This window comes from Cololabis saira, chromosome 7 (genome assembly GCF_033807715.1).
Source record: "Cololabis saira isolate AMF1-May2022 chromosome 7, fColSai1.1, whole genome shotgun sequence".
Taxonomy (NCBI): Eukaryota; Metazoa; Chordata; class Actinopteri; order Beloniformes; family Belonidae; genus Cololabis; species Cololabis saira.
The window spans coordinates 42293711-42307281 of NC_084593.1; the positions used below are offsets into that span (position 1 = coordinate 42293711).

A 13571-nucleotide genomic window follows, 5' to 3' on the forward strand; every position below is an offset into this window, starting at 1 on the left:
TCGAAAACGATTGCTCACAAAGATATGTTGTAACGAATGGTACAAAAAAATCCAGGGCTTTCTTAGCAATAACTGGATACTTTTCCATTTGTTGACACCAAAACGTTGAGAGCGTTGTTGTTCTGAAGAGTTGCTGTTGAACCTGGCTCTGCTGAAGTTCAATGATTTCGTCGAGGTATTCATCATTGACATCTGCTGTCTCAATAGCAAACGTGAATGGCTGTCTCACCCATGCTGGATAGGATGCACTTGTAGGGAAGTATCCATTTAGAGACTTTGCAAGCTCATCTAAGTGCGTGGCAATTGTTTGCTTCAGTTCCATAGGTACAGATATGTCTCCAAGTCCACACACATCTTCGATCTTACTTACACAGTCGTCCAGAAGGGGGAAGTTTGCGAAGTTGTTGTTCTCTGCTTGCGTTTCCATAACGGTAACTTTTTTTGAAAATCCTTCAGGTTTTCTTCTGCTTCCATTATGTTAACTCCACCACCCTGCATCTGCTGATTTAGATGATTGAGAGCTGCAAATATATCAGCCATGTATGCTAAAATGAGAATGAACTCAGAATCTTTGAAGCAATCTGCATGACAATGTTGGTGTTCTTGCAAAAACTGGGCTAATTCCACACGCAGGGCAAAAACACGATTCAGCACCTTTCCCCGGGATAACCACCGAACATTCGAATGGTAAAGAAGTACCTCGAATTCAGAGCCCATTTCTTTACACAGCTCACTGAAGATGCGGTGCCTCAGAGCACTATTTCGCACATAGTTCACACATTCCACTACAATTTTTAATACTTCTGCCATTTTGGGCGGCAAGGTTTTTGTTGCCAACGCATGCCTGTGCAGAATGCAATGCGTAACAATGATGTGCGGTGCATCGGCTTTTACTAGCGCACCAAAACCAGACTTTCTTCCCAGCATCACTGGAGCTCCGTCCGTACAAACTGCAGAAACCATATCCCATGAAAGGTTGTTGTCTCTGAAGAAGTCATCCACAAGCTTCTTCACATCGGCTGCCTTAGTTGTTGTTGTAAGAGGCTTACAAAATAAAAACTCTTCTTTTATCATGTCGTCTTTCACATAGCGCACAAAAACAGCAAGCTGGCTTAAATTGGAAACGTCGGTGGTCTCGTCGAGTTGAAGGCTGAATTTTGCCGGGCTTGAAATCAAATCCGCGACTACTTGAGCCAAGATGTCTTTACTCATGCACTCTATTCTGTCGCTGATGGTGTCATTTGAAAGAGGAATTTGGGATAATTTACCTTCAGCCGCTGTTCCGAGTATCAGATTCGCCATCTTTAACACAGCTGGTTTTACGAGTGTTTCGCCAATGGTGTGCGGTTTGCCCTGCTTTGCGATCAGATAAGCAACTTCATACGATGCTGTGAGGATCGGTTTGTTGATGGGTACAAATCCAAGAGCGGGCAGAGTGGCCTTTTCGTCTAATCTGGCTCTCTTCACCTTAAATTCAGCAAGCGTTGTGTTCTTGTGTTCCCCATCTCCATGCAGCTTCAAGAAGTGTTCCTTCAGTTTTGCAGGTGCGAGACTAGAGTTGCTCAATTAGGCATTGCAAATCATGCAGATGGGACGCTGACTCCCGTCACGTTCCGTGATACATGTAAATCCATGTTTTACATATTCGTCCGACCACTTTCTTTTTTTGCCCGACATAGTTAGCATGGATTAAAATATTCTGTAATCACAAATCACACGACAACCCGACAGAAAGCAGCAGGTGCTGTTGATGGCTGCAGGGGGCGGGGCTAAAGCTGCGCTGCAGAAGTGGAGGGAACAGTGGGAACAGCCTACTCATACAGCGTACACATCTTCAGTTTCCTATTTCACCATAAATCACACTTTGGGACGCCTTCTTTATATTTTAGCATTAATTTCCGCGTAGATAAGAGTGAGTTTGAGTAGGCTCCTTAACAAGTTTGGTCCGACCGCGGATCAACATCAACCGCGAGGGAGCCCTTGCTCCGGGAACCATAAATCCGCCTAGGCTGATTTATGGTTCCGCGTCACACCAACGCAGAACCGACGGCGTATTGTTCGCGGCGACGCACACCGTACTGCGACCTTACGCCGGCGGCTACGCCGTCGATTTAACGCGGAACCATAATTCAGGCGAAGCTGCAGTCTGTCAGCGCTGATCACAGACACACCGGGTCGGAGCGGATTTGGTCATGATGTTTAAACTGTGTTTTGTGATTAATAAGCACGGTTTTTAATTATTTTTCGTTGGATCAATGTAGCAAATAAAATAGTTTTGGACCATCCAGCTCCTCACCCATCAGATACGTGTTTCACATGAGCAGTTCAGGTAACTGCAGACTGAGGGGTGGACCTCTGCGGCGGAGGCTCCACCGAACCCCTAAGACCGACTCACCGAACCCCTAGGGTTCGATCGAACCCAGGTTAAGAACCACTGCTCTAGATGCTGTCCTAAATAACTGCTCTTTTTACTTCTTCAATGACATTTTCTGTGTGTATAAAATCCACCCTCAATCAGAGTTTCCTCTGATCAAGCTGCAGCATTTAGAAGCTTCTTTGGCAGGCAGACAGCAACTGCTAGTCTATTTTCTTATTGACCATTGTTTACTTGACTCAATCATGTAGGTATCATCGTACGAAACAAGAAGTCTCCCCGTCGGGGAATCGACCCCCGGTCTTCTGCGTGACAGGCAGAGATACTGTCCACTATACTAACGAGGACAGCTTTGTGCCAAAAGAACTTCCTGATTGCAGGAACTTAATAACTGTGTACCAATGTCATTGGAAAGTCAGTGTCCATCTCTTTTTAATCTTTTATATCGGTCCTCGATTCTCGGCTCTCCGCGGTCTCAGCGCGACGGGAATGCAGGTGAAGCCCCGCGAGTCTCGGCTCGGTTTGCCGCGAGGCTCTGGTCCAGCTGGTCCGGGGTTCCCCGCACCTCCGGGGACCCCCTCTCGGAACCTCTGCTGCTGGGGTCTGGTGGTGGAGCTAGTGTACGTTAATGGAGAATGACTGGCTTTTGGTCAGTTGTGGAACTGCAACAAAATTAATTTCTGAATGAGACCCAATGCGAGAAAGAGATGGTCGGCCTTCCTGTCCTGTGCACCAAGAAGAGGACTGGAGTGGTTTTCCAAGTCCATATAATGTTATTGCAAAGTCATACATGTTTCCGCCCAGTTTCAAACAGGGGACCTTTCGCGGGCTGGCTCTTTCACTCCGGTGGCTGGTCGGGGGGGAGCTTAACAGCGGGTCCCCGGGTTCGCACGGTGAGCCGGGTCTTTGGGTGTCTCCGGGTCTGGACGGTGAGTCAAAGGTGAGTTTCTGAGCAGCGGGGCGGTGAGACGGGTTGGTGAGTGGCTTTCAGGGCCGTGCTGTCAGTCTGTGTCTGGGACGAGGCGACGGCAGGCATAAAAAGCGATTCTCCCAGAGATGCTCTAGATGCTGTCCTAAATAACTGCTCTTTTTACTTCTTCAATGACATTTTCTGTGTGTATAAAATCCACCCTCAATCAGATTTTCCTCTGATCAAGCTGCAGCAATTAGAAGCTTCTTTGGCAGGCAGACAGCAACTGCTAGTCTATTTTCTTAATGACCATTGTTTACTTGACTCAATCATGTAGGTATCATCGTACGAAACAAGAAGTCTCCCCGTCGGGGAATCGAACCCCGGTCTTCTGCGTGACAGGCAGAGATACTGTCCACCATACTAACGAGGACAGCTCTGTGCCAAAAGAACTTCCTGATTGCAGGAACTTAATAACTGTGTACCAATGTCATTGGAAAGTCAGTGTCCATCTCTTTTTAATCTTTTATATCGGTCCTCGATTCTCGGCTCTCCGCGGTCTCAGCGCGACGGGAATGCAGGTGAAGCCCCGCGAGTCTCTGCTCGGTTTGCCGCGAGGCTCTGGTCCAGCTGGTCCGGGGTTCCCCGCACCTCCGGGGACCCCCTCTCGGAACCTCTGCTGCTGGGGTCTGGTGGTGGAGCTAGTGTACGTTAATGGAGAATGACTGGCTTTTGGTCAGTTGTGGAACTGCAACAAAATTAATTTCTGCATGAGGCCCAATGCGAGAAAGAGATGGTCGGCCTTCCTGTCCTGTGCACCAAGAAGAGGACTGGAGTGGTTTTCCAAGTCCAAATAATGTTATTGCAAAGTCATACATGTTTCCGCCCAGTTTCGAACAGGGGACCTTACGCGTGTGAGGCGAACGTGATAACCACTACACTACTGAAACAGACATGCTTTGAAAATGGCGGGCATAAAAATAAAATCCTGTAAAAAACTCTGCTACAATTCTTGACAGTAAGATGGATACTGCAGGTTTTCTCCTGGCTGCTCTCAAAGACTCATGCTGATGTTAACCATTACACCATGGAACCCACTTCTGCTGTTATTGTGGTCTGACATTGTGGTGGTGGCACCTGACAGAGTGCTGTCCATGAGTGCTGTCCATGGTACCGAGAGCGTCTGGGTGTTTAGGGTACCAGGGCCCCGGTCCTCCAGCTCCGCGGGCTGGCTCTTTCACTCCGGTGGCTCGTGGGGGGGGGGGCTTAACAGCGGGTCCCCGGGTTCGCACGGTGAGCCGGGTCTTTGGGTGGCTCCGGGTCTGGACGGTGAGTCAAAGGTGAGTTTCTGAGCAGCGGGGCGGTGAGCCGGGTTGGTGAGTGGCTTTCAGGGCCGTGCTGTCAGTCTGAGTCTGGGACGAGGCGACGGCGGGCATAAAAAGCGATTCTCCCAGAGATGCTCTAGATGCTGGCCTAAATAACTGCTCTTTTTACTTCTTCAATGACATTTTCTGTGTGTATAAAATCCACCCTCAATCAGAGTTTCCTCTGATCAAGCTGCAGCATTTAGAAGCTTCTTTGGCAGGCAGACAGCAACTGCTAGTCTATTTTCTTAATGACCATTGTTTACTTGACTCAATCATGTAGGTATCATCGTACGAAACAAGAAGTCTCCCCGTCGGGGAATCGAACCCCGGTATTCTGCGTGACAGGCAGAGATACTGTCCACTATACTAACGAGGACAGCTTTGTGCCAAAAGAACTTCCTTATTGTAGGAACTTAATAACTGTGTACCAACGTCATTGAAAAGTCAGTGTCCATCTCTTTTTAATCTTTTATATTGGTCCTCGATTCTCGGCTCTCCGCGGTCTCAGCGCGATGGGAATGCAGGTGAAGCCCCGCGAGTCTCGGCTCGGTTTGCCGCGAGGCTCTGGTCCAGCTGGTCCGGGGTTCCCCGCACCTCCGGGGACCCCCTCTCGGAACCTCTGCTGCTGGGGTCTGGTGGTGGAGCTAGTGTACGTTAATGGAGAATGACTGGCTTTTGGTCAGTTGTGGAACTGCAACAAAATTAATTTCTGCATGAGACCCAATGCGAGAAAGAGATGGTCGGCCTTCCTGTCCTGTGCACCAAGAAGAGGACTGGAGTGGTTTTCCAAGTCCAAATAATGTTATTGCAAAGTCATACATGTTTCCGCCCAGTTTCGAACAGGGGACCTTTCGCGTGTGAGGCGAACGTGATAACCACTACACTACGGAAACAGACATGCTTTGAAAATGGCGGGCATAAAAATAAAATCCTGTAAAAAACTCTGCTACAATTCTTGACAGTAAGATGGATACTGCAGGTTTTCTCCTGGCTGCTCTCAAAGACTCATGCTGATGTTAACCATTACACCATGGAACCCACTTCTGCTGTTATTGTGGTCTGACATTGTGGTGGTGGCACCTGACAGAGTGCTGTCCATGAGTGCTGTCCATGGTACTGAGAGCGTCTGGGTGTTTAGGGTACAAGGGCCCCGGTCCTCCAGCTCCGCGGGCTGGCTCTTTCACTCCGGTGGCTGGTGGGGGGGGGGGCTTAACAGCGGGTCCCTGGGTTCGCACGGTGAGCCGGGTCTTTGGGTGGCTCCGGGTCTGGGTGGTGAGTCAAAGGTGAGTTGCTGAGCAGCGGGGCGGTGAGCCGGGTTGTTGAGTGGCTTTCTGGGGGCTGGCTCTTTCACTCCGGTGGCTGGTGGGGGGGGGGCTTAACAGCGGGTCCCCGGGTTCGCACGGTGAGCCGGGTCTTTGGGTGGCTCCGGGTCTGGATGGTGAGTCAAAGGTGAGTTGCTGAGCAGCGGGGCGGTGAGCCGGGTTGGTGAGTGGCTTTCTGCGGGCTGGCTCTTTCACTCCGGTGGCCGGTCGGGGGGAGCTTAACAGCGGGACCCCGGGTTCGCATGGTGAGCCGGGTCTCTGGGTGGCTCCGGGTCTGGAGGGTGAGTCAAAGGTGAGTTGCTGAGCAGCGGGGCGGTGAGACGGGTTGGTGAGTTGCTTTCAGGGCCGTGCTGTCAGTCTGTGTCTGGGACGAGGCGACGGCGGGCATAAAAAGCGATTCTCCCAGAGATGCTCTAGATGCTGTCCTAAATAACTGCTCTTTTTACTTCTTCAATGACATTTTCTGTGTGTATAAAATCCACCCTCAATCAGAGTTTCCTCTGATCAAGCTGCAGCATTTAGAAGCTTCTTTGGCAGGCAGACAGCAACTGCTAGTCTATTTTCTTAATGACCATTGTTTACTTGACTCAATCATGTAGGTATCATCGTACGAAACAAGAAGTCTCCCCGTCGGGGAATCGAACCCCGGTCTTCTGCGTGACAGGCAGAGATACTGTCCACTATACTAACAAGGACAGCTTTGTGCCAAACGAACTTCCTGATTGCAGGAACTTAATAACTGTGTACCAATTGTAGCCCAGGCTTCATAAGCTGTAGGATAATTAAAAGAAAAAAGAGTAAAAGTCTGTTTTATTTAGACTGAATGAGTGTATGAGAGGGATAGCTGCCATTTATGGGGTTAACTGGACCACGCAGAGCAGAGAGCAGTGCGTCATGACGTCACGGCCAATCGCGTTGAAGCCCGGGAAGAGAAGCTGCGCTGTCCGGCTGCAGGAGGAACGTTCTGCCTGAAAACTCATCCTAAATGTCTAAAACAAAGTAAAATGATCAGAACCCACCGCGAGTCGAACCCACAGAGTTCATGGGTGATGATACAAGCTCGGCGGTGAGTTTATTGTGCATTTTGACGGAGTTAGCGTCGAGTAAAAGTGGGTTAGCCACCAGTGCTAATTTAGCTGCTAAATGCTAAGCTCCCATGTGAATGTATGGACGAGAGAATGTGTGTGTGTGGTTCGTGAACACCGTGTATCGGCTGTGCCGCGTGTGTGTCGCGTGTGTGTGTGTGTGTGTATTGTGTGCGTGTGAGGGAAAAAGGAGAAATTCATTTTATTTCTTTATTTCATCATTTTACCCAAAGAATTGATGCTAAAACGGTTTTATTTGAGTTATTTGATAAATTTCATTTGATTTACACTGGATTTACACTGGTAAAAAATAGATTTGTAAGAAAAAAGTGATAATATATTTTATTATTATAAATAAATACTTTTGTTTATTTAAATTCATACATAGGTTATATTTATGTTATTTTATTTATCTTGACTAAGAATGTATGACCTATACTAAGTTCATTTAACTGAAATTAATGAATATGACCTGTTCTATAGGTCAGGTTTTTTGAGAGGATTTGATTCGGTGACACTTGATGTCGGAAGAGAGGACATCAGCGACACCAGTAGTCGACGCTAGAGAGAGAGAGAGGATACCAGCACTGGATAGCCACCAGGCGGCTTCCAGATACCTGTTGGATCAACGGATCCAGAGAACCAGATGGCGAGCCGGAACAGAGGAATGCAGGACCACTGAACTTACCTCCCAAACCTGCGGTGTGGTAGGACAGTGAGCTACACAGAGATTAAAGGGCCCCAACGAAATAAAAACACTGAGCTCATAACAAAGAAAGAAAAGACGATACAGATTGAACACAACACTATTTTTTATTTTCTTTTATTTTGCGCGCAGTTTGTTATTTTTCTTATTCTATTGATATTGTTGTCATATTGTTCTGTTGTTGACCAACAATATATTTTGGAAACTAAAACTTGTGTGAGTGTGTTCAATGTTGTTGTTCCATCCTGGGCTCCATGAGCGTTAACTTTAGACTTCTGATAACTAGTCCAAACTGAACAGAAACTGAAACCAAATATTAGCACATGTAACTTTATTAGGCAAACAGGGGTTACAGTGTAAAGTGGCGAGCCAGCCAGGAGCCCAGGAAGGTGACATCAATATTGCTTCATTGAAACATGGATTTTATCCAGGGATCGAGTGTCAAGATACCCAACGCAGTCATTGTTGATGGTATAACCGGATTAGTTCAGGATGAAGAAGTGATTGACTTCCTTAAGGAGTATGGTGCCATTCAGCGCACTCTTTTGTATGATGATGAGTCTTCCGAGTTTCACAAAAACCTGATCGTCGAGTACCTCAGTGGCTCAACTGTAGAAGCTTTGCAGCCACTCTTGCCATACAGACACACACTAACGGGCGATCCCAATGTCGTGTATAAGGTTGAAGCTTTAGGTAGTGTTTACACTTCCAAGCTAGGTAGCAGTGCTACTAAGACTTACCTGACAGAGCTGAAAGAGCTAGCAAAGCTAAGCGGCAAAGACTACGAAACAGTCTTAAGAGAAATGATGATGCAGATCGGTGGCGACGTTGAAAGCATGCAATCTGCAGATGAGCCGTCACCTTTAGCACTCAGTGAGACCCCTGTGGAGTCCCCACAGCCCACCCGTTCTTTTCCAGATCCACTTCAGAATGTCAGTGGCCAAAACGGTGCTATGTCAGCACCAGTTCTTGACGGGAGACGCGTTCCATCCCTTTCTGCGAGTGACGTTACTCCGCCAGAGGTTCAGAAAGTCGTGGTTGAACACATTGTGAGGAGGGAGGACACAAGCTCTTTCTCGTCCTTTCCTGTCCGACTTCGCTCGTTTTCCGGGAAAACTCCCAGGCCGAATAGTGAAGTAGACTATGACACGTGGCGCTCGCACATTGAACTCCTCTTGAACGATCCCAGCATGGCTCCTCTTCAAGTGTCACGGAGGATCCTGGAGAGTTTGCTTTCACCTGCAGCAGACGTGGTAAAAGGTCTGTGCTCCAATTCACTGCCTTCAGCTTATTTGCAACTTCTAGATTCTGCTTTTGGCGCAGTCGAGGATGGCGAAGAGCTGTTTGCTCAATTCATGAGTACTCTCCAGGACCCCGGCGAGAAGCCATCCGCTTACCTGCAACGGTTGCAGCTCGCGCTTAACCAGGCCGTTAAGAGAGGGGGGGTTGCACCGGGGGAAGTAGAGAGACACCTCCTTAAACAGTTTTGTAGAGGGTGCTGGGATGCTGCTCTGCTCTCTAGTTTACAACTGGAGCAGAAGAAAAATTTTCAGAGCTTTTGCTAATCCTTCGTACTGAGGAAGACAGACAGGCAGCCAAGGCTAGTCGCATGAGAAAAAATGTAGGTTCCGCAAAGCAGAGAGTTCAGCTCCAGTCACAAAGCTGCTGTAGCTTTGAGCCAACAGAGACCCAGCCCAGTGCCATTGATGAACTTAGGAAGCAGGTAGCTAGTCTCCAGAGTCAGCTAACCAACTTAGCGTCCCAGAAAAAGTCCAGGAAGTTCAGTGATGGGGGTGCCACAGGAAAAACACAAGACAGAGTGTTAGCATCACACAGCACACAATCAAACATTTCAAAGCATCCAAGAAAGAACTACACAAACAAACCCAGACCTTGGTATTGCTTTAATTGCGGGGAGGATGGACACATATCAACATTTTGCACCAATGACTCAAACCCGACTTTAGTGACTGAAAAGAGAAGACAGTTAGAGGACAGACAGCATGCGTGGGAACGACAGAACCACCCTGACTTACCTTTAAACTAGACTCGGTCTCTGTCGTGGAGCAGACAGGGGCTGCAGAGAAGCAACCACGCTCCTCAAAGAAACGCAAGGTTCAAAAGTGTACCATTTCAGAACACTCTAAAAGAAGCCACTCTTTCAAGCTTCCTTCTGGGTTGATAGGTACCAGAAGTACAGCTGAAATGACCATCAATGGTAAGAAAGTCAACTGTCTCCTTGATACGGGTTCACAGGTAACCACCGTTCCCCATTCGTTTTATGAACAGCACTTACCTGAACAAGACATCAAACCCTTGCACGATCTCCTTGAGGTAGAGGGAGCAAACGGACAAGCCGTGCCCTACCTAGGTTACATTGAAATGACTGTCGTCTTTCCACAGACTTTACTTGGTGTTCCGATCGAGGTACCTACCCTTGCTTTGGTTGTGCCTGATGTCAGGGCCACCTCACAGTCTCTTGTGCTTATTGGTACCAACACTATGGATGTCTTGTACGACACATTTTCTGAAGGTGAGCCAACCGACTATCAGCCAGCCCATTATGGCTACCAAGCTGTGATCAAGGTCCTTGAACTCAGACGCAGACAGGCTAGCGATAGTCATGGCATGGTGAAGCTACAAGGGAGAAACCCTGAGGTCGTTCCGGCTGGAAAGACCGTTGTCATCGAGGGTATTGCTGTAGCTAACGACTTCCAGAATGAGAAGACTGTTGTTGTTGAGCATTCATCTTCATCTCCTTTGCCTGGCGGCTTAATAGTGAAGTCTTGCTTGGTTGATCTTCCCAACCAGCGACCCTTTAAGCTACCAGTCATTGTTAGTAATGTATCTGACCATGATGTTGTTATCTCTGCAGGGTGTAAACTTGCAGACGTCAGTACTTACCAGAGCGTCTTGTCCCAACAACAGCAAGCAAGTCAAACAGCTGATGCTGAGTCATCTCAGAAGTCGAACTTGCACGTCAACTTTGGCGATTCACCAATCTCACCTGATTGGAAAGAGCGCATCGTCCAGAAGCTCCATAGCATGCCGGAAGTGTTTGCGCAACACGACTTAGATTTTGGGCGAACAGATAAAGTGTCGCATCATATCAAGCTTTCAGATGAGACTCCTTTCAAGCTGCGGCCTCGGCCAATTCATCCGGCTGATGTTGAAGCCGTTCGCAAGCACATTCAAGAACTCTTGCACACTGGTGTAATAAGGGAGTCTGAGTCACCTTTTTCGTCCCCAATTGTGGTGGTCAGAAAAAAAAACGGTACAGTCCGACTCTGCATTGATTACCGCAAGCTGAATCTGCAGACGATAAAGGATGCGTACGCGCTTCCCAAACTTGAAGACACTTTCTCTGCGCTTTCAGGTTCTCAATGGTTTTCGGTCCTTGACCTGAAGTCTGGTTACTACCAGATTGAAGTCGAAGAGAAAGATAGATCCAAGACAGCATTTGTATGCCCTCTTGGGTTTTGGGAATTTAACAGGATGCCGCAGGGCGTGACAAACGCACCGAGTACCTTTCAAAGGTTAATGGAAAAATGCATGGGCGATATGCATTTAAAGGAGGTCTTGGTTTTCTTGGACGACCTGATTGTTTTCTCAAAGACCTTGGAGGAGCATGAAGCCCGTCTTATGAAAGTTCTTAGTCGTTTGAAGGAGTTTGGTTTAAAACTCTCACCTGAGAAGTGTTCTTTCTTCCAGACATCAGTCAAGTACCTCGGACATGTCGTCTCAAGGAACGGGGTCGAGACTGACCCGGAGAAAATCGCTTCTCTCAAAACTTGGCCAGTCCCTCAGAACCTGCGAGAATTGAGGTCATTCTTGGGGTTTGCAGGGTACTATAGGAGGTTTGTGAGGGGATACTCTAACGTCGTGAAGCCCTTGCACGGCCTTACCTCTGGTTACCCACCTCCACGTAAGAAATCCAACTTGAAAAAACCAACTGATCAGACTTACCACGACCCAAAGGAGCCCTTTCGAGGTCGTTGGACACCTGCTTGTCAGCAGGCATTCGAGCAGGTCATCAAAGCACTTACCACCGCTCCAGTCTTGGGCTTTGCCGATACTCAAAAGCCATATGTACTACACACTGATGCCAGCACCAGCGGCCTTGGTGCCGTTCTTTATCAAGAACAGGAAGGTCAGCTCCGGGTCATAGCTTATGCGAGTAGGGGGCTATCGCGGAGTGAGAGCCGGTACCCAGCCCATAAGCTGGAATTTTTGGCACTTAAGTGGTCAGTCGCCGAAAAATTCTGTGACTATCTTTATGGAAATCACTTCACCGTAGTTACTGACAGTAACCCATTGACGTATATTTTGACCACTGCGAAACTCGATGCAACGAGTTATAGATGGCTTGCAACATTGTCTACCTTTTCATTTAAACTTGTGTACAGACCGGGGAAACAAAACTCAGACGCCGACGGACTGTCGCGCAGACCCCATGGTGAACTGTCGGACGATTCCAGGTCGCAGAAAGAGAGGGAACGTATCTGTCAGTTCACTCGCGACCACCTCTCTGACCCAGATAATATCGACGCTGTCGACCAAGCTGTTGTCCAAGCTATTTGTGAGAGGCAGTTTGTTTACAGTGACGATCTTGATGTTCATGGTGGTGCTACTTTGGTTGAAACTCTTACCACCTCCACAAGAGCTGTACCTGACAGCTATGGGAAAGAGGATCAGCTTGGAGGATTGCCGTTCATCCCTCACCTAACTGAGGTCGAATTAGCGAGCAAACAACGGGCAGATCAGGGCTTGAGATATGTCATTCATCAGCTTGAGTGCGGGGAGAAGCCACCCCCCACACTACGTAGCGAACTCCCAGAACTTCCACTCTTATTGAGAGAGCTACAGCGCCTTGAGCTCCTCAATAATGTCCTTTACCGAAGACGTCAGGTCGGCGCTCAGACTTTTTATCAGTTGGTCTTGCCAGCTGAACTCCGTGACATGGTCTTGACGAGCTTACATGATCACATGGGACACATGGGTGCCGATCGTACCCTAGATCTTGCCAGGACGAGGTTCTTTTGGCCTAAGATGGCTTTAGATGTTGAAAAGAAGGTGAAAACCTGTGGCAGATGTGTACGCCGAAAGACATTGCCAGAGAAAGCGGCGCCGTTAGTCAATATCAACACTACGAGACCTCTTGAGTTACTTTGCATGGATTTCCTTTCTTTGGAACCCGACAGCAGTGGAACGAAGGACATCCTGGTCATCACAGATCACTTTACGAAGTTCGCGGTTGCCATTCCAACGGCCAACCAGAAAGCCCGAACCGTGGCTAAGTGTCTGTGGGACCATTTCATTGTACATTACGGGTTCCCAGAAAGACTCCATAGTGATCAGGGACCCGATTTCGAGTCTCACATGATAAAAGAACTTTGTCAAGTAGCCGGCATACATAAGGTGAGGACAACTCCGTACCACCCTCGTGGTAACCCTGTCGAGCGATTCAATCGCACCTTATTGAACATGCTTGGTACTTTGGAGAATCAAGAGAAGTCACGGTGGCGTGAGTTTGTCAAACCCTTAGTCCATGCGTACAACTGTACAAGGAACGAGGTAACTGGGTTCACACCATACGAACTCATGTTCGGTCGCCAGCCTCGCTTACCAGTCGATCTCGCTTTCGGTTTGCCTGTGCAGGGTGGTCAGCACACATCGCATTCTCAGTATGTTCAGACTCTTAAGTCTCGTCTTCAGGAAAGCTATAAGATGGCTACAACAAATGCTGCGAAAACAGCAAGCCGAAACAAAACAAGATACGACAGGCGTGTAACAGCGTCAGACTTGGA

General features: G+C 48.2%; 1 non-coding gene across 1 annotated transcript; it reads right to left on the bottom strand.

Annotated features, from left to right (window-relative positions):
• Nucleotides 1-5471: 5471 nt before the first annotated feature.
• Nucleotides 5472-5544, bottom strand: trnav-cac (transfer RNA valine (anticodon CAC)). The gene has a single exon. It is a non-coding gene; the product is annotated as a tRNA-Val (tRNA).
• Nucleotides 5545-13571: the final 8027 nt, after the last annotated feature.